We start from the raw sequence: 23824 nt of genomic DNA on the forward strand, positions 1-23824 counted from the left end.
CATTTCCCCTTTAACTGGAGTTATAGTAAAAAAAATCTGCAACTCCCCAGCAGGTTCAAACTCTTGCTTCATCCTTGCAGTCACTCCACAACACTTTTGCGCAGTCCAGCAACAAAATGGAGCACTCTCTCTTTAAGGCAAGTTTACCTCCTCTTGCAGGTTCTCCTCACCTGTACACATAGATTGTGCTGTCTTATTCACACAAACACGAGATTAACTCACTTTGCTGCAGTTCTGCCCACTGCATCCGCCACCACTTGTGAAGTTTGGGATTGTGTAGCTCAAGTGTAGTGCTTGCTAGCAAGCCCAGTTCACGTCAAATATTTTCATTTAAACTCATTGGTCCACTTTTATTAAAGAAATCAAAAAAGTTCCATAAGCATAATCCATGGTTTCCCACGAAGGGGGTCTTCACTATTAACATACATTGACTCCTTGGGAGAGTGGATGCCAGAACAATGGCCATGTCATGAGTAATAGCCCAGCATACACATGACCAGTCAGTATGCTGGTAGTTCCAAAAACCTGGACCCAGGACCACAGATTTCATCCCACCTGGATCTCCAAGAAATCTCCAGGCTCCAGGTCCCAAAAGTGGGCATTATAAACAATGAAGAAACTGCTTGGTTGAGAAATATGGGTTAACATCACCTTGAAGACACATTGCACTGCCTCTATATATTTATGTAGCACCCTCTAGCTAGATAGTATAGGTTTTTTGTCTGTGAGTCAGAGACTTGTTAGAAGCCTGGGAGTGAGGCAGTGAGGTTACCTCACATCAAGGCTTCTCACCCTTCTAGAAACTACTGGAACTTTCTAGAGGAGGGGGAGATGCCTGGATTTGCATGTTTGAGAGAACCAGGCCAATCCTCAGGCAGGAGGCCTGGCATGGTGGCTAGGTAGAGCCCTTAAATGCAATGAGCCTAAACAGCAGGGAAGTTGGGTGGAAGATGGAGTGAAGGAAGGTGCTGGTTTGTGGAGCCTGGGAGGGGGCTCCAGCAGAGAGGGGGGCCTACCTACAGGCTGAAGTTGAACAGAAGAATCTCCACTGTCCCACAGTTTATGGGAAAGGCAGCCTGTCAGCAGGGAAGGAGCCAGCCCAGCATAAAGCCTGAAAGCAGCTGCAATCAACTAAGCTACAGGACAGGACAGTGTGTGTACTTCTACACCCCCTGGGCTAAAGAAGGGAGAGGGTGGTCAGGTGTAATACCTAACTACTTTGCACTGGAGCTACTTCACTGTAGATCTTGGAATCCCTTGTTCAGGGACACTCTCAAGACAGCCGGGTGGATGAGGAGATTTTCCCTGAAATTAGCGCAGATTGGTGTTTTAAGCTAGTGGGCACGTGCAGTCTATTTTCTCCACTGCAGATGGTGTTCAATAGCAGCGGCAATACAGAAGGAGAGGAAGTCAAGGAACATGGTTTCTCTGTAGTTTCCTGGGTCACAGGGGGCAGCTGATTAGATGTTGCCACCCCATGTGACTCTGGCTGCCATCTTGGGTCAGGCAGAGTCTATTTAAGACCCTAGCTCTTGGGCGTGGCATGAATTTTGCATGTGGCAAGAGTAGGGACAGGTCACCTGTCTGTCAAGGAAAGTATTAGGGGTAGGGAAAGGTTTCAGAAGAGTAGGGAAAGCTTAGGGATCTGCTACTCTTCTTGGAAACCTTCCCACTTGGGTATGGACCAGTCCGGCTGCATTCTGCCCCTCGAGACAAACATTAAAACCGGTTGCCACCACCTAGCTCAACAAACTTCAAATGAAAGAAGGAAGGAGATGAGGGGAAAAGTGCTGACCAAGCAGTGTCCACAACTTGACTGCTTCTGTGTGTACACACACACACACTTAAAGGATCACTTTTTAATCAGAATATAGCATCAAGTCAAATAAACTCCTGTGATATTGATCTGTTCAGTTAAGTAGCAGAGGGGGTTGTTACTAATTTTTAATGAAATTAACGGTAGGTGCACTAGATGGGCAACAATGAGATGACCCCCAAAACGGTTTTACAGGTGGAGGCCACTGACATTTTTTTCCCTACTCACCTTTTCTGACTGTTTTTCACTAGTTTTGCATTTGGCTAGGGTCAGTGTCACTACTGGTAGCATGAGGTGATACCTGGACCCTAAAGAGGTTGCACTGGCAGTCCAACTCCTCCAGGATGGAAAATTAATAGGAAAAAAATGTCAGTGGCCTCCACCTGTAAAAGCATTCCTGTTTTGGGGTCATCTCATTGTTGCCCATCTGTTGTTAATTTCATTAGCATCAAAGCAGTTGAAACTGATTAACAACCCCCTCTGCTACTTAACTGACCAGATCAATATCCCAGCAGGTTAATTGACTTGCTATACTCTGATTAAAAAGTGTTCCTTTAATTTGTTTGAGCAGTGTGTTTGCATATGCTATATTGCCAAAAGTATTGGGGCACCTGCCTTTACATACGCACATGAACTTTGATGGCATCCCAGTCTTAGTCCGTAGGGTTCAACCTTGAGTTGGCCCACCCTTTGCAGTTATAACAGCTTCATCTCTTCTGGGAAGGCCGTCCACAAGGTTTAGGAGTGTCTATGGGAATGTTTGACCATTCTTCCAGAAGCGCTTTTGTTAGGTCAGGCACTGTTGGAAGAGAAGGCCTGGCTCGTAGTCTCCGCTCTAATTCATCCCAAAGGTGTTCTATCAGGTTGAGATCAGGACTCATAGTTACATAGTTAGTCTGGCTGAAAAAAAAACAAACGTCCATGCAGCTCAGCCATTAAAAAAAAAAAAGTTATAACCCTATACCCACAGTTGATTCAGAAGCAGGCAAAAAAAAAAAACTAGTAAAGCACGATCCAATCCAGGGGAAAAAATTCCTTCCTGATACCCCAAGATGCATTCGGATATTCCCTGGATTAACTTTACCTATACATGTTAGTATTCAGTTATATTCTGTGTATCCAAGACAGAATCCAGGACTTTTTTTTAAAGCAATCCACTGAGCTGGCCAGAACCAACTCTTGAGGAAGTCTATTCTACATTTTCACAGCTCTTATTGTGAAGAAACCTTTCCGTGTTTGTAAATTAAATTTCTTTTCCTCCAGATGTAAAGAGTGCCCCCTTGTCCTCTGATGACTTCAGGGTGAATAACTCTACACCAAGTTCACTATATGAACCACTGATGTATTTATACATGGAGATCATATCCCCCCTTAATCTCCTCTTCTCAAGACAGAATAATTTCTGTTCCTCTAATCTTTCCTCATAGCTGAGCTCCTCCATGCCTCTGGTCAGTTTGGTTGCCCTTCTCTGTACTTTCTCCAATTCCCTAATGTTCTTTTTATGAATTGGTTCCCAAAATTGAACTGCATATTCCAGATGAGGTGTTACTAATGATTTGTACAGGGGTAAAATGATATCTCTCTCTCTGGAGTCTATACCTCTTTTAATACAAGAGAGGATTTTGCTCGCTTTAGAAGCCACAGCTTGGCATTGCATGCCATTATAAAGCTTGTGATCTACCAGAACTCCCAGATCCTCCTCCACCATTGATTCCCCCAGTTGTACCCCCCCCCCCAAGTATGTATGATGCATGCATATTCTTAGCCCCCAAGTGCAGAACCTTACATTTATCAACATTAAACCTCATTTGCCACATAGTTGCCCAATTACACAGAGCATTGAGGTTGGCTTGGTAGTTGGAGACATCCTGTATGGACGTTATTCCACTGCACAGCTTGGTGTCATCTGCAAAGACTGAGATTGGATTTATAATCCCAGACCCTATATTGTTTATAAATATATTAAAAAGTAAGGGTCCCAACACTGAGCCTTGGAGTATACCACTGAAAGCTCTAGAACATTCAGGTTATGAATCATTAACCCCTTGACGCCGACTGTACGCAAATATGCAGCCTCTCGGCGGCTGGGCCTTGACACCAAGCTGCCGCATATTTGCGTACCATTTGAAAATACATATATGCTGAGAGCTTTTCCAATCATGTGACTGCCATGACAGCGAATCACGGCAGTCACATGACCCTAAAACCCTGCCACACCTCCCGGCGTCTGAAACTCCTTTAGGGGCTGGGAGGAGCCGGCGTGAAGAGTTTAACCACTGCTCTCTGAATACAATCTTTTAGCCAGTTTTCTATCCATTTACATACAGATATTTCCAAGCCTGTAGACTTTACCATACACATTAGACTCTGCACAGGCCTGTCAAGTTCCTCCACCCCACACTCACTCATCCATGTCTTTATGGACCCTGCTTTATGCACTGATGCGCATTCATGCTGGAATAGAAAGGGCCATCTCCAAACTGTTCCCACAAAGTTGGGAGTATGAAATTGTCCAAAATGTCTTGGTAGGTTGACGCCTTAAGAGTTCCCTTCACTGGAACTAAGGGACCAAGCCCAACCCCTGAAAAACAACCCCAGACCATAATCCCCCCTCCACCAAACTTTACACTTGGCATAGTGAGTCAGGCAAGTACCGTTCTCCTGGCAACCACCAAACTCAAACATGTCCATTGGATTGCCAGACAGAGAAGTGTGATTTGTCACTCCAGAGAACATGTCTCCATTGCTCTAGAGTCGTGTCGGCGTGCTGTACACCATTGCATCCAACGCTTTGCATTGCACTTGGTGCTGTAAGGCTTGGATGCAGTTGCTTGGCCATGGAAACCCATTCTATGAAGCTCTCTATGCACTGTTGTGCTAATCTGAAGGCCACATGAAGTTTGGAGGTCTTTAGCTATTGACTGTGTGCTTCAGAATGCGCTGACCCTGCTCTGTCATGTGATGTGGCCTACCACTTGGTGGCTGAGTTGTTGTTGTTCCCAGTTGCTTCCACTTTGTTATAATACAACTAACAGTTGACTGTGGAATATTTAGTAGGAAGGAAATTTCACAAATGAATTTATTGCACAGGTGGCAACCTATCGCGGTACCACGCTTGTATTCACTGAGCTCCTGAGAGCGACCCATTCTTTCACTGCAGACTTACTAACAGTTTTTTGTTTTGTTTTTACAGAATGTTGCTTATGCTGTTCTTTCTCTACTACTTGTGATTAATTTGCTGCTGTTCTGTGTCACCATTTCCACCTCTGTTTTTGGATGCCGGTCTCTCTCAAAAGTACAAAATGTCACCCAGGTAAGAGACATACAGGATTCCTATTAAGAGTGTCAAATTAAGGACCAGCAAAGTCTACCATCCACCAGCTTTGGAAAACCCCTTTGTTCTTGCCTCCTCTGTGGCCTTAACTAGGATTGTGTTTAAACATCACCCTGCTCTAGGTACTTAAAAACAGCTGATTAAAGAGGTAGAGCCTGTGGTGTTACCATTCTTAAGTAACAAATATGGAAATATTCATATTACAGAGGTTAGGCTCTAAACTTAAAAGTGTATTGATTGGAAATCTGCCAATGAGAATACTTGTTGACATTTGTAAGGCTTAGTTTACCCTTACAGTCAGAGTAAACATGGGGCATTAAAAATAGGTGGTTGAGCCTTGTTTGCTGCACCTCTCAAAAGCAGCCGGAAAAGGGTGCACACATACAGAAGTGTGGTAAAAAGGATCCTCCCATCACAGTACTGTTGCTGAAAGTGAAATATTTAAATAAATGGGGCCATGCCACAACCACAAGCCCAATGTTAGCCATTCAGCTGTCAGGGAAAAAAATTGCATTCAGGAGATGGCTTTATTGCCCCCTGAATGACTGTCTGTTGTGCCTGCATTGCTCTGAAAACTGACCAACCACAGATCGCTCTGACACTGGTGTAAACAAGCCCAAAAAGTGGATTATGGAGATTTTCTCCTAATTCCTATTGCATCTTCAGGACAGGAAGTGAAGTGAAATCTCCCCATCAGAACCACAGCCATCAAAAAATAACCTGGAAAGGGTTTTAAGACTTTCCTACTCTATCCAAAGCTTTAAAAAGTTTGGGTTAAACTTACATGGGTGAGCCATTCTTTAAAGTGTAACCAAAGCCTAAGCTTTTCCCCCCTTAGTCTTTCAGGACAGCACCTTGAGAGACCTCGGCTCCTCCCCACCTGAGGAAACACCTGCACCCAAAATAAAACACCTGTCACTCCTCTCCGACCTCAGCTTTGGTTTTTCCTCCGGTGGGGAGACATACTGTGGAGGCCTGTCCAGGTGCGGTCAGGGGACTGGGAGGCTTGGTGGAAGGAGAGAGAGAGAGGTGCAGCGGTGGGGGTAAGGTCGGAAAGCCGGGTTCCATCCCCCATGGCATTGCGGTGACAGAGTGGCCTCCTCCGTAGCGACAGGGGGGGCCACACTAACCTGTCAAGCTGTGCCCCGGCCCCCACCGGAGGGGGTTGTGGTGAGCCGGGGCATCCTCATCCAGAGGGACCGCGGGAGGAGTCCCGTCTTTGTCATCCAAAAGCAGTCAGGAGCTTACAGGCTAATTCTAAACCTGAAGCCCTGAACAAAGCTATCAGGTACAAGAGGTTTCGGATGGATTCAATTTTCACGGTCAGGTCCCTTCTTCCTCCTTACTCGTTTCTAGCCTCGATAGACCTAAAGGATGCTTATATGCACGTTCCCATTGCGGAAACCTGCCAAAAATTTCTCAGGCTAGCAGTACAGGGTCTGGGGGGGATGGGTCATCTGCAGTTCCAGGCCTTGCCTTTGGGACTTTCCTCCTCTCCGAGAATCTTCACGAAGGTTATGTCCGAGGCTCTGGTGCCACTTCGGTTGAAGGGGGTTTCAATAGTGGCCTACCTAGACGACCTCCTGTTGTTTGAAATCGGAACAATTGTCACAGGACATAGCCGTGGTGAAAAAGCATTTGGAGGGTCTGGGCTGGCTGATAAACCTGGCCAAGTCCAATTTAGTTCCGGCCTATAGGATGGTATATCTGGGCTACATACTAGATTCCACCCGTCAGAAAACTTTTCTGACTCCAGAGAAACTCTGGAAGCTAGACGAGGGAATCAGGTGGTTACTAGAGAGCCAGGGGCACCCGCTCCGCGAGGACGTCAGGTGACAAAACGTGTAGGGCGGAGCTTGTGGATGTGACGTCACGACATTCCCTGATCTGTAGGTGTCCGTGGATGCTGGAGGAGGTTGTGTCTTTCATTGCCGTGAACGCGGATTATGCTGGTGTCGGTTTAGACACCGTTTACTGTGAGTGTGATATATTTTAAATAAAAATTCTTTTTATACGTTAGTGCAGTATGAGCTTCTCCTCCTCTCTTACTTCCTGAGTACCATTTGGAGTTTATGAAGAAGTGGGTGACATACTGAAACATTCCATATATGCTGAAATTCTCCTGCAGATCATTGCTCCCAGAGCACAAGCGCTTATGCTGATTTATAATATGATCAGCATATTGCTCTGGTGAGTTAATTCAATTTATTCGGTGGTGGATTTACGCATGGTGGTTTTGCATTTTGCACATGAAAAATATATTTTTGAATTGAAGATTGTTTGATAAAGAAAACATTTTTTTTTGATGTTGGACTTTTGCACATTTATTTGGACACTGTTAATAATTTATTGATATAAAGATTTATATAGTTATATATGTGACACTATTTTGGGTAAGATTATTAGCGTAAACTGTTTTTTTCATTAGAGCCAGGGGGTATCTTTGAGGATGGCCATGCCAATTCTGGGTCTTCTAACCTCGTCCATTCCGGCGGTACAATGGGCAGGGTTACACCTACTGCCCCTCCAGTTGTTCATTTTGAGCACCTGGGATCGTTAGCAGACATCTTTAGACTCCTGGGTGCGGATACCCTCCAGGGTGAAGAGGTCCCTCTGGTGGTGGAGGAAAGTAGGCAATTTGACCCAGGGGTTACTTTGGAACTTCCCGGTTGCTAGGGAAATCACGATGGATGCGAGTGCCCAGGGGTGGGGAGCACACCTGGGGGAGTTCATGGCGCAGGGTTCTTGGTCCCAGGAAGAGAGGAGGAGTCCTCAAACTGGAAGGAACTCAGGGCAGTTTGGTGGGCCCTTCTTTCCTTCTGGGATTTGATTCAGGGCCGACACGTTCCCGTCCTCTTGGACAATTTGACCGTGGTAGCCTATGTGAACAGGCAGGGAGGGACCCAAAGCAGGTCCCTATGGGTCCTGACCACAGTGTTGCTGTCGTGGGCAGAGACCAATCTAGCCTCCTTATCTGCCGTCCACCTGAAGGGAGATTTAAATCAGGAAGCCGATTTTCTCAGCAGGAGGCAGCTGAGAGAATCAGAATGTGTTCTCAATGGGGAGGTCTATCAAGCCATCGTAAGGGAGTGGGGGTCTAAAGCCATAGACCTGTTTGCGTCGGGCCAAAACACCAAAGTCCCAGCGTTTTTCTTGCTAAATCAGTGGGACGGGGCATGGGCAGTGGCTGCTCTGGCGAAGCAGTGGGATTTTCCTCTGTGTTATGCCTTCCCTCCAGTGGCCTTGCTGTCGGCAGTATTAAGGAAATTCAGAATCGAGCGGACTTCCCTGATTTTAATAGCTCCATATTAGCCCCAACAAGCATGGTTTTCGATGCTGGTGGCTTTAGCAACAAGTCCGCCTTGGGTAGTGACACCTCGGAAGGACCTGCTATCACAGGGCCCGGTCCTGTGTCCCAGGGTAGACAAATGGAAATTGGTGGCTTGGTTTCTGAAGAAAATCTCTTGCTAGCCAAAGGACTCTCAGGTAGGGTAGTTGCCACGCTCCTGGATAATAGGAAGAACGAGTCCCGGGCGATCTATTTGAAGGTCTGGAAGTGCTTCAGTAGTTGGTGCACTCGGGCCTCGATGGACATTTATAGCTTGGTGTCGGTCCTAGAGTTTTTGCAGAAGGGGCCGCAAGGGTTTAGCTGTCAGTACTCTTAAGAGCCAAATATCATCTCTAAGCGTGTTTCTGGAGTCCCCGTTGGCTAAGGAGGCATTTGTGGTTAGATTTTTTTTAGGCCTTGTCCATACAGAGACCGGCAGGGAGTAGACCGTTTCCAAAATGGGATCTGTCAATGGTGGTTAATGTACTGACAGGATCCCGTTTGAACCTTTAAATTCGAGCTCCCTGAGGGCCCTGACTTTCAAGACGGTTCTCCTTTTAGCGATCACTACTGCAAGAAGAGTGAGTGAACTAAAAGCTCTGTCAATCAGGGCCCCTTTTTTTTTTTTTAGGTATTTACAGATAGGGTTACATTCAGGACGGACCCGGCCTTTGTACCCAAAGTGGCCTTGAGTTTTCACAGAGGTCAAGATATTATTTTGCCTTTGTTTTTCTCTAATCCTTTGAGTGACCAGGAGGGAAGGTTTCAGATGCTGGATGTGAGGAGGTGTGTTCTCCTTTATTTAGAAAGGACGAGAGAGTTTCATAAGTCAAATTCATTTTTTGTTTCTTTTTCAGGGGTAAGAAAGGAACAGAAAGCTTCCAGACGCACGGTAGCTAGGTGGTTAAGGTTGGCAATCGGGCACGCATATGTGGCCAAGGGCCTGGAGGTCCCAGAGGGTATTGTAAGCCTTGTAACGGGGGTGGGCTCCCCAGGATACAGTGAAGTCACGAACGAGGAAAGCAACCCCAACACCAGCTTTTGCCACAACAGAATTTTACTTAGATGTGGCAAATAAACACAACCACAAATGCTGGAAACATACAATAAATTTACATACACCCAGCCCAAAGGCTGAGACCCTTGTGCTGCACAGCATGGCGCCTTCTGATGGATGAAGGTAGAAAGTGAAGTAATTTACCTACTGGCGGGCACAAATAAGCTGCCACACCTTACCCTTTATTACCCTAAAAGAGCAGGAATCAGTGTATGGGTGTACGGTATGGGCTAGCCTGCAGTGCAGCACAACATCTTACAATCTTACACAAATCTACAGTATTCCCTCTCCCATAACTGGTCCTGTAGCACATGCCTGAGTATTTCTTCTGAGCAAAACGCCAGTCTGGCTTAAGTATGTAGGATTTTATCAGCTCTCCAATGTGAAATATCACTTTAAGTTGTGGAGTCCTTCCAATAATCAGTAACAACACTTGTGGCCTGGCACAAACAGAGACCCTAACTGACTAACTATAGGCCTGAACTCGGTCTCTAGGCGCCAACACTGAAATGAGGTGTGTGCACGATCTTACCGACCTGGGTATGCTTTGCATACACTGGTGACTCTGAACAGAACAAATGTCTCTCCAACAAGCATGCGGTCTTGCCGTATATGTTGCTTAGTTCCTCTGCTCTCATCAGCCTTCCTGGCAGCAATCTCATCAGCCTTCCTGGCAGCAATCTCATCAGCATTCCTGGCAGAAATCTCATCAGCATTCCTGGCAGCAATCTCATCAGCATTCCTGACAGCAATCTCATCAGCATTCCTGACAGCAATCTCATCAGCATTCCTGACAGCAATCTCATCAGCATTCCTGACAGCAATCTCATCAGCATTCCTGACAGCAATCTCATCAGCATTCCTGACAGCAATCTCATCAGCATTCCTGACAGCAATCTCATCAGCATTCCTGACAGCAATCTCATCAGCTTCCTGGCAGCAATCTCATCAGCTTCCTGGCAGCAATCTCTGGTTACTGAGAGACGCTTCCACACCTGGATGTCATCAGATTCTCAGCTCACACAGCCCCTTATTCACCAAGCTCCAAAACATGGCTTCTCCCTCTCCTTCCTGTTCTCTCCAACTCTGTGCAAAACCCCACCTCTTCATGAATATACAAATATCTATGCAGTCTGAGGCTGTGTTAGAACAACAGTGACATCCTGTGGCTATACCGCAGAATGTCAGTCAAAACATTAATTTACTTCCACACAAACAATGAGAGCTGTTTCCCCATCTCACAGCATCATGGCACATTCTACTCATGCTATGGCAGCCACACAAGCTGAACGGGCAGGGACTTCCCCGGGGCAGATCTGTAGAGCTGCGACTTGGTCCAGTTATGGCATCTTTGTCAGACATTACAGACTCGACCTGGTCTCGGTGCAGGAGCAAGCCTTCAGACATAGGGTTCTGCAAGCAGTGGTCCCACCCTAGGGGTGAGTGCTCGCTTATCCTCTCAAGGTGCTGTCCTGAAAGATGAAGGGGAGGGGGGAAATCAAAGTTACACTTACGGTAACTCCTTTTCCAGGAGTCTTTCAGGACAGCGATGGTTACCCACCCTCTGCTGTATGATTTTTCAAGAGATAAGTTTTATTGTGTTTTTGGTGTCTTTTTTTATGTTTCCCCAAGTGACCAGAGGTGCTTAACCGTGAACTGAGGTCGGAGGACAGTGACAGGTGTTTTATTTTGGGTGGATGTGTTTCCTCAGGTGGGGAGGAGCCGAGGTCTCTCAAGGTGCTGTCCTGAGACTCCTGGAAAAGGCGTTACCGTAAGTGTAACTTTGCTTTTTTTTTTTTTATAGATCTGGATAGAGTGCTGAAGGGTTAGAACCACTGTCAGGTTTTTTTTGCTGCCTAAATCCACATCAATGATATCGATCCTCCCTAATTGTCCTGATCACCGATGTCACCGGGAATGGAAGTGAGGGTGAATAAAAAATTTTGTGGCCCTCGAACCCCTCGTGTATCGCATTGTATTGTTATTGTACTGTCTCCCATTGTAATGTACAGAGCTGAGCGAACTGTTGGCGCTTTATAAATACTGTATAATAATAATAATCATGGAAAGAGTTTGCAGAGCAGCAACCTCTTCTGTCAGCTTACCAATGTCAGCTTGCATCCCAATAGTTTCTTGGGCACAATGGTGCCTACAGCAATTCCAGACAGGTTTTCTTGCTCAATGGAAGAGGCACCACTTGGGGCAATTGATCAGGTTATTGCTCTACAGAAAGAAGCGTCTGTGGGGGTGATTGAAGATGGACTTTCTGGGGAAATCTTGACCCTTAGGTCCATTGAGTTGGACCACAGTTATGATGAATGCCAGCGAGAGGGACTTGGGGACCCATCCGTATCCAAGGAAATTGGACGTTTCATGCAAAAGGAATGGTGTTCAATATCCTGGGGATACGGGCAGCCCATTTAGCCCTTACACCCCCAGATGCCAGGATCAAAGGAAAATCCGGCCTATTGTGAATGGACAAGGCAGTAGTTGTCTACATTCAAATGCAGGGGGTACTTGTAGCAGCACACCTCTGAGGGCAGTCAAACCCATCATGGGATCTGAGAACAATCTACTTGCTGGGCAGGCTGAATATAGAATCAAATATTTCTCACAAATTCCCGGATCCAAATGAATGGTTGCTGCACCAGGGAGTCTTCCTTTAGCTGGTGGGTATGTCCCCAAATAGATCTTTTCTTGTCCTCAAACAATCACAAATGTATGAGGTTTTGAACTCAATTTCTGCACTCCAAGACAAAGGGGGTGGATGTTCTTTCCTCAGAAGGAAATTTCAGTCTGGCATATGCCTTCTCCACATTAGCCCTCATAATGGGATTCTTGTCATGAATGATGAGAGAGGAGGTCCCAATAATAACCATTTTTCCCAAGTCATCTTCCAAGACATCTTCATATGAGAGGCTTCTCCCATCAGGAAACACCTGATCCTTTTTCTTTTGCATGGCTGTCTGGCGGGGTACAGAGGCCTCCTGAATGGGGCTACCCCTCCCTGTTCTCAGCAAGGCAGGGGCCTTGCAGGCTGGTCTCATCCAGATTTCCCTAGACAGCTCCTTTTTTTTGGGAGGGGGTCAGGGGAGACAGCACCCCTCTCTTATGGTCCTGTGGGGCCCACCAGGGGGGATAGAGCCCACTCTGCCGACCTATTTGAAAGGGACCGCTACCCTGTGGGGCAAAGCCTACCTTACTCCTCTGCACACAGACATCTCCGGCAAGGAGGAGTGAGTAGGTGATGTTATGCCTGGGATTGTCATTTGTGGGACCTGCGAGCATCACTCCCTGTGCTCAAGGAACAGAAAGTGGACCACCGCCATCTTGGATATGGGCGGCGGTCTGTTTGCCCCACGCCACGGCTGCCTCATCCACTATGGCCATGAGGGGAGGTTGGTGCAACTGGACTCAAGGGGAGGGGGGCCGGAGCCCCACCATCCTCCAAACACAGCCATGCCGAGGGCAGGATGCGACCAGAATGGAGACAGATCTGCCCGAGCTGGGGGAGGCCAGCTGCAACGTAGGAGCCTGTCGGCTGGCATGACCCCCTTCTCTGTACCCCTCATGCTTCCTCCTATTTGCTGTCTCGGGGGGGGGGCATTCTCCCCTCTCTTTCCCTCCCTCTCCGGCACCACAGGGATTTCTAATTTTTCTAATTTCCATTTTCTGCCATTGGGTGCACGCTCTGGGGGGGGGGGGTTGTCCTGCTAGAGGCCCTTGGCTTACAGGAGGCCTATATCTTGTGTCTCCCTGTCCTTAGAAGGGCCCATTGGAGGAGGATAGGAAGGAAAGGGAAGCTGTCTGTGAGGCGAGGAGAAAGTGCGCTACCTGCAAAAAGAAACTCGCTAGCGCTTGGAAAAAGCAGCTGTGTCAGGAGTACATCGATAAGCTGATCAAAAAAGAGTCTGGTCCCTCTTCACAGATTTTCTACAAAACATGACTCAGAAGATGTCCAAAACTTTAGAGAACAGATGCAGGAACCAACCCCAGACGGCCTCAACCCAGCACCTTAGGCATTTTCCCACCGGTCAAGAAGAGAAAACAGGACCCATGGCAATGTTGCGGACCGAGAAGAGGAACTTTCTGGCAGTTCCGACTCTGAGGAAAGCGAGATGGAAGAACAGGATCACAAGTTGCAAAGGTTCCTTTTTCTAGTAGAAGACACACAAGGCCTCCTGAAAGTAGTCTAGTACACTCTAGACCTAGAAGAGGAACAACCGGATCTCTCTCTGCATGACCACCTATACGCAGGGCTACAAAAGAGAAGTGGCCGCCTGTTCCCAGTCTATTCCACCCTATGGTCTACCATAAAAAGGGAATAGGAAAAGCCGGAAAGGAAAGCCTTTTTTCTTAAAAATCTTAAAAGGCGATATCCATTTAAAGAGGAAGATGTGTCTATGTGGGAATCTTGCCCGGAACCGGATGCTCCTCTCTCGAAGACTTCGAAATCCATGGATTTATCCTTCAAAGACAGAGGCTTCCTAAAGGACCCAATGGACTGCAAGGCTGTCACATTCCTCAGGAGAGCATGGGAAGCATCCGCGGTAAACGAGCAATAGCAACAACCTGCGTTTCCAGAACCCTAGATGTATGGCTGGGCCAGCTCCGCTCTCACCGGCAGAAGAAATTCTTAATCACTATTGGTTTTGGAAAAAGCAGTGGCCTTTATATCAGATGCATCATCTGAAACCATCAAATACACAGCAAGATCAAGTCCACTTATAAACTCAGGCCGAAGAGCCATTTGGTTGAAATCCTGACAGGGGGACATCGCTTCCAAATCCAGACTCTGTGGCCTGCCCTTCGAGGGAAAGCTCCTCTTCGCGCCAGAACTGACTTCAGTCCTCAAGAGGTCTGTCGACAAAAGGTAGGGAATTCCAGTTCCCAGCAGGCAAGCGGGATGGAAATTTTTTAATCTCAACAGGCAACACGCAACGAGAGATGCCAGATTTCAGGGCCAGAAGAAAGGCTGGGTCTCAAAAAGAGGAAAGGAGAAGGGAGGTTTCCTCTTCAACCCCAACTAGAACAAAACCTAAGTGACTGGCGGAGCCAGACGGGAGGAAGGCAGGGACACTTTCACATGCAATGGCTACAGACTACCCAGAATGTATTTATCTTGGACACAATTTGAAACAGCTACAGGATAGAATTTTCACAACTCCCCCCTCACAGGTTCCTTGCGACTCCACTGCCAAGGGAGGAGGAAAAGGCGGACATACTTGTGAACCTCCATGGAAGAAATGCTCCAACAGAATGTGGTCAGTTAGTTGGAGGAAGGAAAGGGATTCTACTCCCATTTTTTTCTAAGAAGGAAGACGTCTTGGAAATACAGAATGATACTCAACCTAAAGAAAATGAACGAATTCGTAAAACCCCAAAAATTTTGCATGGAGACATTTTACACAACAAAAGAAATCTCCCTCCCAGAGTATTCATGGCATCAATAGACCTAAAGGATTCATATCTTCACATCCCGATAAGGGAAGAATCAAGGAAGTTCCTAAGATTCGTGCTAATGGGCAAGAACAGAACAATCTTGTTCCAATTCAAAGCACTTCCCTTCTGTCTGTCTTCAGCACCAAGGATATTAACAAAAATTCTAGCAGAACCTCTGCAAGCCTTGAGGCTAGAAGGGATAATGGTTATCCCCTACTTGGAGGACCTACTCTTGTTTGCGAACATGGCAAGAGCTCTGAAATGCCATATGGAGCATACAATATCCTTCTTGGAAAATGTAGCATGGCTAATAAACGCAGAGAAATCAGTTAGTCCCTTCCAACAGAATCACATATTTGGGATACATTCTGGATTCAACAAGCACCGGCTTATATCACCAGAAAAAGTGCTTTGACTACAACAAGATACGAGGAGCCTCTGGGGGACACCAGTTGGCAGATGGGTCCAACTACACTCCAGAACGATACAGAATCACGTCCCCTCCCACTGGGATGGCAGCTAGGCATCTCTGAAATTCCTGCATTCACCTCAGGCGCAAAGTGAAAGAGTCGTTGGAGTGGTGGGTAAATATTGACATGTTGGGAGCCGGAAGCAGATGGAAACAATCCAACCGAACAAAAGTCACTACAGACGCAAGCATGCAGGGGTGGTCTCCAAAACTAATGAAATTGGCAGAAACCCTCCTGACCTGGGCAGAAAGAAACCTAAAATCAATCATGGCAGTCCATCTGAAGGGAGACCTAAAGTTGTTAGCGGACCAGCTGAGCTGAGAGGAAATCAATGAGAATGGTGCCTCAGCTGCACAGCGTTCACCCAAATCTGCAGCAGATGGGGCACTCCCTCCATAGATCTCTTCGCAAACAAAAGGAACGCAGAACTAGGGATGTATTTCTGCCTTCAAAGAGACCCTCAAGTGCAGGGACAGATGCACTGGCCCAGCCATGGGAGGAGGACCCCCTTTACGCATTTCCACCATTCGGACTATTACCAAGAGTGGTACAGAAAATACAGACGTCTCAGGCCAGAGTCATCCTGATCGCTCCATTCTGGCCCAAAAGGTCATGGTTCTCCTTCCTGACGAAGCTGAGCCTAACGGACCCATGGACGATTCCACCTATGGAGGACCTACTAGTACAGGGAGGGCGTAGGTACACCCACACCCGGAAAAGTTTTCTCTGACAGCATGGCCTCTGAGCGGCGCAGGCTAGCTAAAAAAGGCTTATCAGAGAGAGTGGAGGAAAAAGTCTACAAATGCCTACAGTTCTCAAATTCTTCCAAGCTGGGGCAGACAAGAACTTAGCCTCTAATACACTCAAAGTGCAAGTAGCTGTCCTGTCTAACGTCCTGGAGTTGAAGCTAGCAGAGGATCCCCTGTTGGTCAGATAACTGAGGGCAATCTTCAGATGTAGAGTCCCGTGCGTACCTAAATGCCCTCTCTAGGATATAGGTACAGTTTTAAAAAGTTTACAGCATGAGCCATTTGAACCCTTGGGAAAATGTTCTCTCAGGCACTTGACCCTCAAAGTCACCCTAGTCTCTGCTTGCAGAGTCAGCGAACTGCAAGCACTGTCAGTGATAGAGCCTTACCGCACAATTCTGTTGGATAGGATCATCCTCCATGCGGATCAGGGATTCCTTCCAAAAGGTCACAATGAATTTCCATAGAGTACAAGAAATTGTAATACCATTATTTTGCAGGAGCCTGAGCAACGCCAAAGAAAGAGACTACAACAAAATAGATGTAAGAAAATGCCTAATCGCATACATTGAGCACACTAAAGCATAGAGATGCTCACCCAGCCTCTTTGTCTTATTTCAAGGACCAAGGAAGGGATACAATGCCTCTAAAGGCACCATCGCAAGATGGATAAAAGAAGCCATCTCAGAAGGATACAAAACAATGTCAATGGTGCCACTACCTGGCTAGAAAGCACATTCTATTAGGGCCACAGCAGCTATGTGGGCAGAGAGAGCTGGTGACTCCCCCGGACAGATCTGCAGGGCTGCAACATGGTTCAGCTTCAGCACCTTTGCCAGGCACTACCAGTTGGACCTGATTGCCAACAAGGACCAGGCGTTTGGCAGGAAGGTCTTGCAAGCGGCAGCCCCACCCTAATGTACGTGTTCCTATTCAATCGTCTCATGTGAAGCTGTCCTGAAAGATGACTTGGGAAAATGCAGTTATTTACCTGTTAATTGTAATTCCAGGAATCTTCCAGGACAGCGTAGCTCCCTCACGATTACTGTATAGTTATGCTGGCTGACAAAGAAAGCAAAGTATGCGCAGGCGCCAGTTATACGCCAGTGTCAGGTCCTTGGCAGTCGGATCTTTTCGCATGCATGCAAATGTGCGCGCGGTCACTCACCGGTGTGCGCGCCCGCCGTCAGACTGGCATCAGGTGTGCTATTTAAACTGATGCTGCACTAGGAGACACTGCCTTCTGGTCTTCCCAATCCCCTCATCTGCTGTTTGTGTACTCTGATTCCATTGCCAACCTGACCTGTCCTGACCTCGTTTGAACTCTACACCTACCTCTCCATCACAAAAGTGATCCCATATCTTTGAATAAATAACATTAGTAAAGTTCCTTCCCATCTGTTTAAGATCTTCTGGATTTTTTACAGACCTAAATCTGAGGTTAAGCCTGAGCTCCCTAAAATACAGGTGGCATCCATCTTAGCAATAACAAAAGGTCAAGTGGACAGAGGAACCGCTAGTAGTCCAATTCCTCAGAACCCTGTTCAAAATCCATTTCCTCAGTAAATGAACATTTCCCTAATGGGATTTGCCTGTACTACTAGAGTTTCTCTCAAAGCAGCCTTTTGCTTCCATAGAGCAGTGTTTGCTGTGGGATATAACTTACAAGGCAGTTTTTCTGCTGGTGGAAACCTCCAGGAGAAGAGTGTTGGAACTTCAGGTCCCCGGAGCTTCAGAGATCTATATTTTGTTTTTCCTGGACAGGGAGAAATTGTGACTGGTGGAGCAGTTCATTCCCAAGGTAACAACATCATTTTACCTATCAGAAACTTGAGCCTTGCCTAATTTTCCAGAGTTACAGACAGGTGCCTTGCACAAACTCAATGTTTCCAGAAAATGAAAAAAATACCTCTTGGCCAGAGCTTCATTTCAGGCATGGGAAAGCCTGTTTGTAATACCAAGCAGGAAAAACAGAAGGAAGGAGATTACTTCCAGAACTTTAGCTGGCTGAATTGCAAACCTTCTACAAAGAACTGCAGGAATAGAGCCAGCAGTTGTGGTGATGGCACATTCTATTAGGTCATTCTCAGCTTCCTGGGTGGCTTTATTCCAGGATCTTCCATGGAAATGATTTGCAGGTTGCCTCTTGGTTACCATTTCTTACTTTCCTGAGGCATTGCAAAGTTGATCCAGGAATCTTGTATACAGTAGATTTTGAGTGAAGAGCTTAGATTAAAGTTTTCTCTTTTTGCATCTACCCACCCTGTCAGCTAGTTATTTATCACAGATATCCTCCTCTCATGTAGGAAAAATTGTATCATACTTACTGTAATGTTTATTTTCAAGGCTGTCTGGCTGGGTACAGAGGCTTCCTGGATGTGGCTGCCCTTCTACCGGGCAAGGCAGGGGCCTTGCAGGCAGACTGCATCCAGGTAAATCCCTTGGAATTCCCTTATTTTTTTTGGCAAGACAAGGGGGGCAACCTTCTTTTGTATAGCTGCAGGCAGGCACACAAGGGGTGTTGCTGGCCTTCACACTGAACCTTGGGGGCCTGATGGCCTCAACCCTATAGGTGCTCCTTACCTTTGCTAGAGCAGGATGCCAGCTTCCTGTTCGGTGCCATCACAGCAGTGATATCATTATGGCTCGCCGGCCTACATGTGACGTTACTTCCTGGAGCCCATGCACTCCGGCAACAAGGAAGCGGTTGCTGCCATCTTGGAAGAGGCGGACAGGACACCAGCCCAACACACAGCCGCTCAAAATTCATGGTGGACCAGGTGAGAGGGTGGTGCCCCACATGAAAAGTCGCTGCTGAGGGTGGCGGTGGACCACAATGGAGGCAGATCTGTCAGGGCAGGGGGAGGACAGCACCAAGGTAGGAGTCATACGGCTGACTAAATGCTTTTCCACTGTTACAGCATGTTTGTTTTTTCTCCTCCATGTTGTCTCACTCTGCAGTAGTCGCACCTTCTGAGGGTTCTTTTCTGTTTGCAAGGAGACACTCCAGGGTGGCAAACACAAGAGTACACCGGTTTACTAGGGGATCCTATGCCCTCTGCTTCTTCTGTTAGGTGGCCTCTCTGGTGGAAGAAAGGAAAGAGAGGGCCCAGGGGAGGTTAAAAATAACTGCGCAACCTGCAAGAAGAAATTGTCAAGCTCATGGAGAAAGCAACTTTGCCAAGAATGAATCGACAAGCTGGTTAACCGCTTGCCACCCTGCCACTGTGTATATACGTGTGCAGGGCGGCAGTGGAGCGCAAAACCACGTTTAAAAACGGGTTCCGCGCTCCCGACACTTTCGCCGGCAGGGGGCGCGCGCGCGCGCTCCCGCCGACCCGCGGGTGATCCGATTCGATCCAGGAGGGATCAATCATTAGATTTCAGCCAGTGATTTCTGGCTGAAATCACATGATCGGTCCCTGTCCTATCCTGTCCTGTGTTGACATACACACAGGGCAGGATATGATGTCATTCTTCTCTGCCTGGACACATTCCGTTCCAGACAGAGAAGAAGACATCCAAAAAGTGAGTACACAAGCACTACACTACAGTTAGAACACTCTAGGACACATTTAACCCCCTGATCGCCCCCCCCCCCCTCCAGTTAACCCTTCACTGCCCTGTCACCAGTGTTACTGATCAGTGAAGCGATTTTTACTGATCAGTGTCGCTTGCGACTTCCGATAGAGTTAGCGCCCCTCCCAGATAGCGCCAGATTGCCCGCCAGTACACCAGTAATCCCGTTTAACCCCTTGATTGCCCCCCCCTCCAGTTAACCCCTTCACTGCCCTGTCACCCAGTGTCACTGATCAGTGAACCAATTTTTACTGATCACTGTATCAGTGTCGCTGGCGACTTCCAATAGAGTTAGCGCCCATCCCAGATAGCGCCAGTTTGCCCGCCAGTACACCAGTAATCCCGTTTAACCCCTTGATCGCCCCCCCCCCCTCCAGTTAACCCCTTCACTGCCCTGTCACCCAGTGTCACTGATCAGTGAACCAATTTTTACAGATCACTGTATCAGTGTCGCTGGCGACTTCCGATAGAGTTAGCGCCCCTCCCAGATAGCGCCAGATTGCCCGCTAGTACACCAGTAATCCCGTTTAACCCCTTGATCGCCCCCCCCCTCCAGTTAAACCCTTCACTGCCTGTCACCCAGTGTCACTGATCAGTGAACCAATTTTTACTGATCACTGTATCAGTGTCGCTGGCGACTTCCGATAGAGTTAGCGCCCCTCCCAGATAGCGCCAGTTTGCCCGCCAGTACACCAGTAATCCCGTTTAACCCCTTGATCGCCCCCCCCCCTCCAGTTAACCCCTTCACTGCCCTGTCACCCAGTGTCACTGATCAGTGAACCAATTTTTACTGATCACTGTATCAGTGTCGCTGGCAACTTCCGATAGAGTTAGCGCCCCTCCCAGATAGCGCCAGATTGCCCACCAGTACACCAGTAATCCCGTTTAACCCCTTGATCGCCCCCCCCCCCCTCCAGTTAAACCCTTCACTGCCCTGTCACCCAGTGTCACTGATCAGTGAACCAATTTTTACTGATCACTGTATCAGTGTCGCTGGTGACTTCCGATAGAGTTAGCGCCCCTCCCAGATAGGGCCAGTTTGCCCGCCAGTACACCAGTAATCCCGTTTAACCCCTTGATCGCCCCCCCCCCAGTTAACCCCTGCACTGCCCTATCACCAGTGTCACTGATCAGTGAACCAATTTTTACTGATCACTGTATCAGTGTCGCTGGCGACTTCCGATAGAGTTAGCGCCCCTCCCAGATAGCACCAGATTGCCCGCCAGTACACCAGTAATCCCGTTTAACCCCTTGATCACCCCCCCCTCCAGTTAACCCCTTCACTGCCCTGTCACCAGTGTCACTGATCAGTGAACCAATTTTTACTGATCACTGTATCAGTGTCGCTGGCGACTTCCGATAGTGTTAGCGCCCCTCCCAGATAGGGCCAGTTTGCCCGCCAGTACACCAGTAATCCCGTTTAACCCCTTGATCACCCCCCCCCAGTTAACCCCTTCACTGCCCTGTCACCAGTGTCACTGATCAGTGAACCAATTTTTACTGAGCACTGTATCAGTGTCGCTGGCGACTTCCGATAGTGTTAGCGCCCCTCCCAGATAGCGCCAGATTGCCCGCTAGTACACCAGTAATCCCATTTAACCCCTTAATCTCCCCCAACCCAGTTAACCCATTCACTGCCCTGTCACCAGTGTCACTGATCAGTGAACCGATTTTTACTGATCACTGTATCAGTGTCGCTGGCGACTTCCGATAGTGTTAGCGCCCCTCCCAGATAGCGCCAGATTGCCCGCTAGTACACCAGTAATCCCGTTTAACCCCTTGATCACCCCCCCCTCCAGTTAACCCCTTCACTGCCCTGTCACCAGTGTCACTGATCAGTGAACCAATTTTTACTGATCACTGTATCAGTGTCGCTGGCGACTTCCGATAGTGTTAGCGCCCCTCCCAGATAGCGCCAGTTTGCCCGCTAGTGCACCAGAAATCCCATTTAACCCCTTGATCGCCCCCCTCCCCCCCCCCAGTTAACCCCTTCACTGCCCTGTCACCAGTGTCATTGATTACAGTGAACAGATTTTTACTGATCACTGTATTAGTGTCACTGGTGACTTCCGATAGTATTAGCGCCCCTCCTAGATAGCGCCAGTTTGCTCGCTAATGCACGGGATTTTTTTTACCAAAAACATGTAGCAGAATACATTTTGGCTTAAATTTATGACTAACTTTGAGTTTTACGATATATTTTTTATAGCTGATAGTAGAAAATATTGTTATTTTTCAAAATTTTTGTGGTTTTTTTGTTTATAGCGCAAAAAATAAAAAGCGCACAGGTGATAAATACCACCAAAAGAAAGCTCTATTTGTGTGAAAATAAGGACGTAAATTTCGTTTGGGTACAGCATTGCATGACCGTGCAATTATCATTTGAATTAGTGCAGCGCTGTATAGCAAAAAAAGGCATAAATTACAGCATCTATACGATGCTGTAATTTATTCAAATTATCATTTGAATTAGTGCAGCGCCAAACAGCAAAAAAAGGCCTGGTCATTAAGGGGGGTAAATCCTCTGGGGCTCAAGTGGTTAAAAAATAATCTGAGTCCTTCTTTAAAGATTTCCAGCATTCCATGTCTAAAGAAATGCCTAAAACCTTCCAAAGCTTCATGTGACACCCGCACAAGACGTCTTAAAGTCACGTGCGAGGTCACGCTACGCAGGGGAGGCGCAAAGTACTATGTGATGATAATCACACGGTATAGCAGAGAAAAACTAAGTAAACAAAACTTACTAAGGGCCCCACAACAATAACTGGGCCTGGGGCAGCTGCCCCTTTTGCCCAGTGTTAAAGACGGCCCTGCCTCAAACAAGAGTAAATATAACCAAATATTTCTGTAACAAATTAGATTTTTTTTTTTTTATTTTACCTTTTTAGAGTATTGTTCTAAAAACGTAATAATAAAATGAATACAGCTTCATCTTGTTTTTTATTTTATATTGTGGATTATATTCATATCAAAGAACTTTCCTTCTATGATTTGCATTTCTCAGAAATTTGTCATTGTATCCTCCAGTCTTAAATTGTGGTCAAAATATTTTGCTCCTCCTCAAAAATAATATCCTGTATTTTAATGTTCTCTTCTCTTCTGAAGGCATTTGTGTTACAGAATGATGTCGCCTTTGCCATGAATCCTGGTGCCGTTCCTGTTACTACCACTTATGCTCCACCACCACCAGCATATATAGTCAATGTAGTTAAACCTTGACCAATCCATTAATAAAGAGCACCTGTCACTTGCATAATTTATGGGATGGATCAGTTTTCTTTTGGATTGCTTTCTAATTATTGCAAATCAGTAATTTATCAATATTAGTCAATTCTTAGGTTGATTTTATAAAAGTGATTATTATTGCCAAAATAGGTTTCTTAATGTGTTGGACTGACCAGGAGGTGGGACTTGACCCGAGAAAGGGGATTGTCTTTTTCACCTCTATCAGTACCATTTGTCTACTCTACATCTATGGTTAATCCTTCATATCTTCATGTTATCTTTTTTCTATTGAAAGTTTTCCCATTGCTTTATACAGTTAATGACTATTGTTTTCTTATAGCTATAGGTAGTACTTTTTGCATAGTATAGTTATGCTATATTGGGGCACATTAAAAAATAAACACACATGCAGGTGTATATATAGAGTATATATTTGTATGTACTACATTGATGCTACAATATATCCATCTTACATCAATTTTAGTGTGCTGCTTTATTTATGGTCTTCCTGACAGTTCTACAAGACCTTTTTTTTTTTCACTAGTTATAGCACCTACCCTTATTTGTTACTTTATTTGCTTTAGACCAGTGCTTTCCAAACTGCAGCCTGGGGGCCAGATGTGGCCCTTTGCTTGCTGTTATCCGGCCCTGGGTCCATTATTTCCCCAACTGTCAGTAACAGTAGAGCATAGCTCCTGCCCCTGACACCTGCAATAAGGCACTATTCCTCCCACTGACACCGACAATGGGGCACTATTCCTCCCACTGACATTGACGATGGGGCACTATTCCTCTCACTGACACCGACGACGGGGCACTATTCC

The 23824-nt window shown here is 46.8% G+C and overlaps 1 pseudogene; it reads left to right on the forward strand.

Moving 5' to 3' along the window:
• LOC149453974 (membrane-spanning 4-domains subfamily A member 4A-like) overlaps positions 1–23456 on the forward strand; it is a 45642-nt pseudogene extending 22186 nt beyond the window's left edge.
• Positions 23457–23824: the final 368 nt, after the last annotated feature.

Source organism: Staurois parvus, unplaced genomic scaffold (assembly GCF_062004578.1).
Source record: "Staurois parvus isolate SC_StPar_1 unplaced genomic scaffold, SC_StPar_1.0 ptg000443l, whole genome shotgun sequence".
Classification (NCBI taxonomy): Eukaryota; Metazoa; Chordata; class Amphibia; order Anura; family Ranidae; genus Staurois; species Staurois parvus.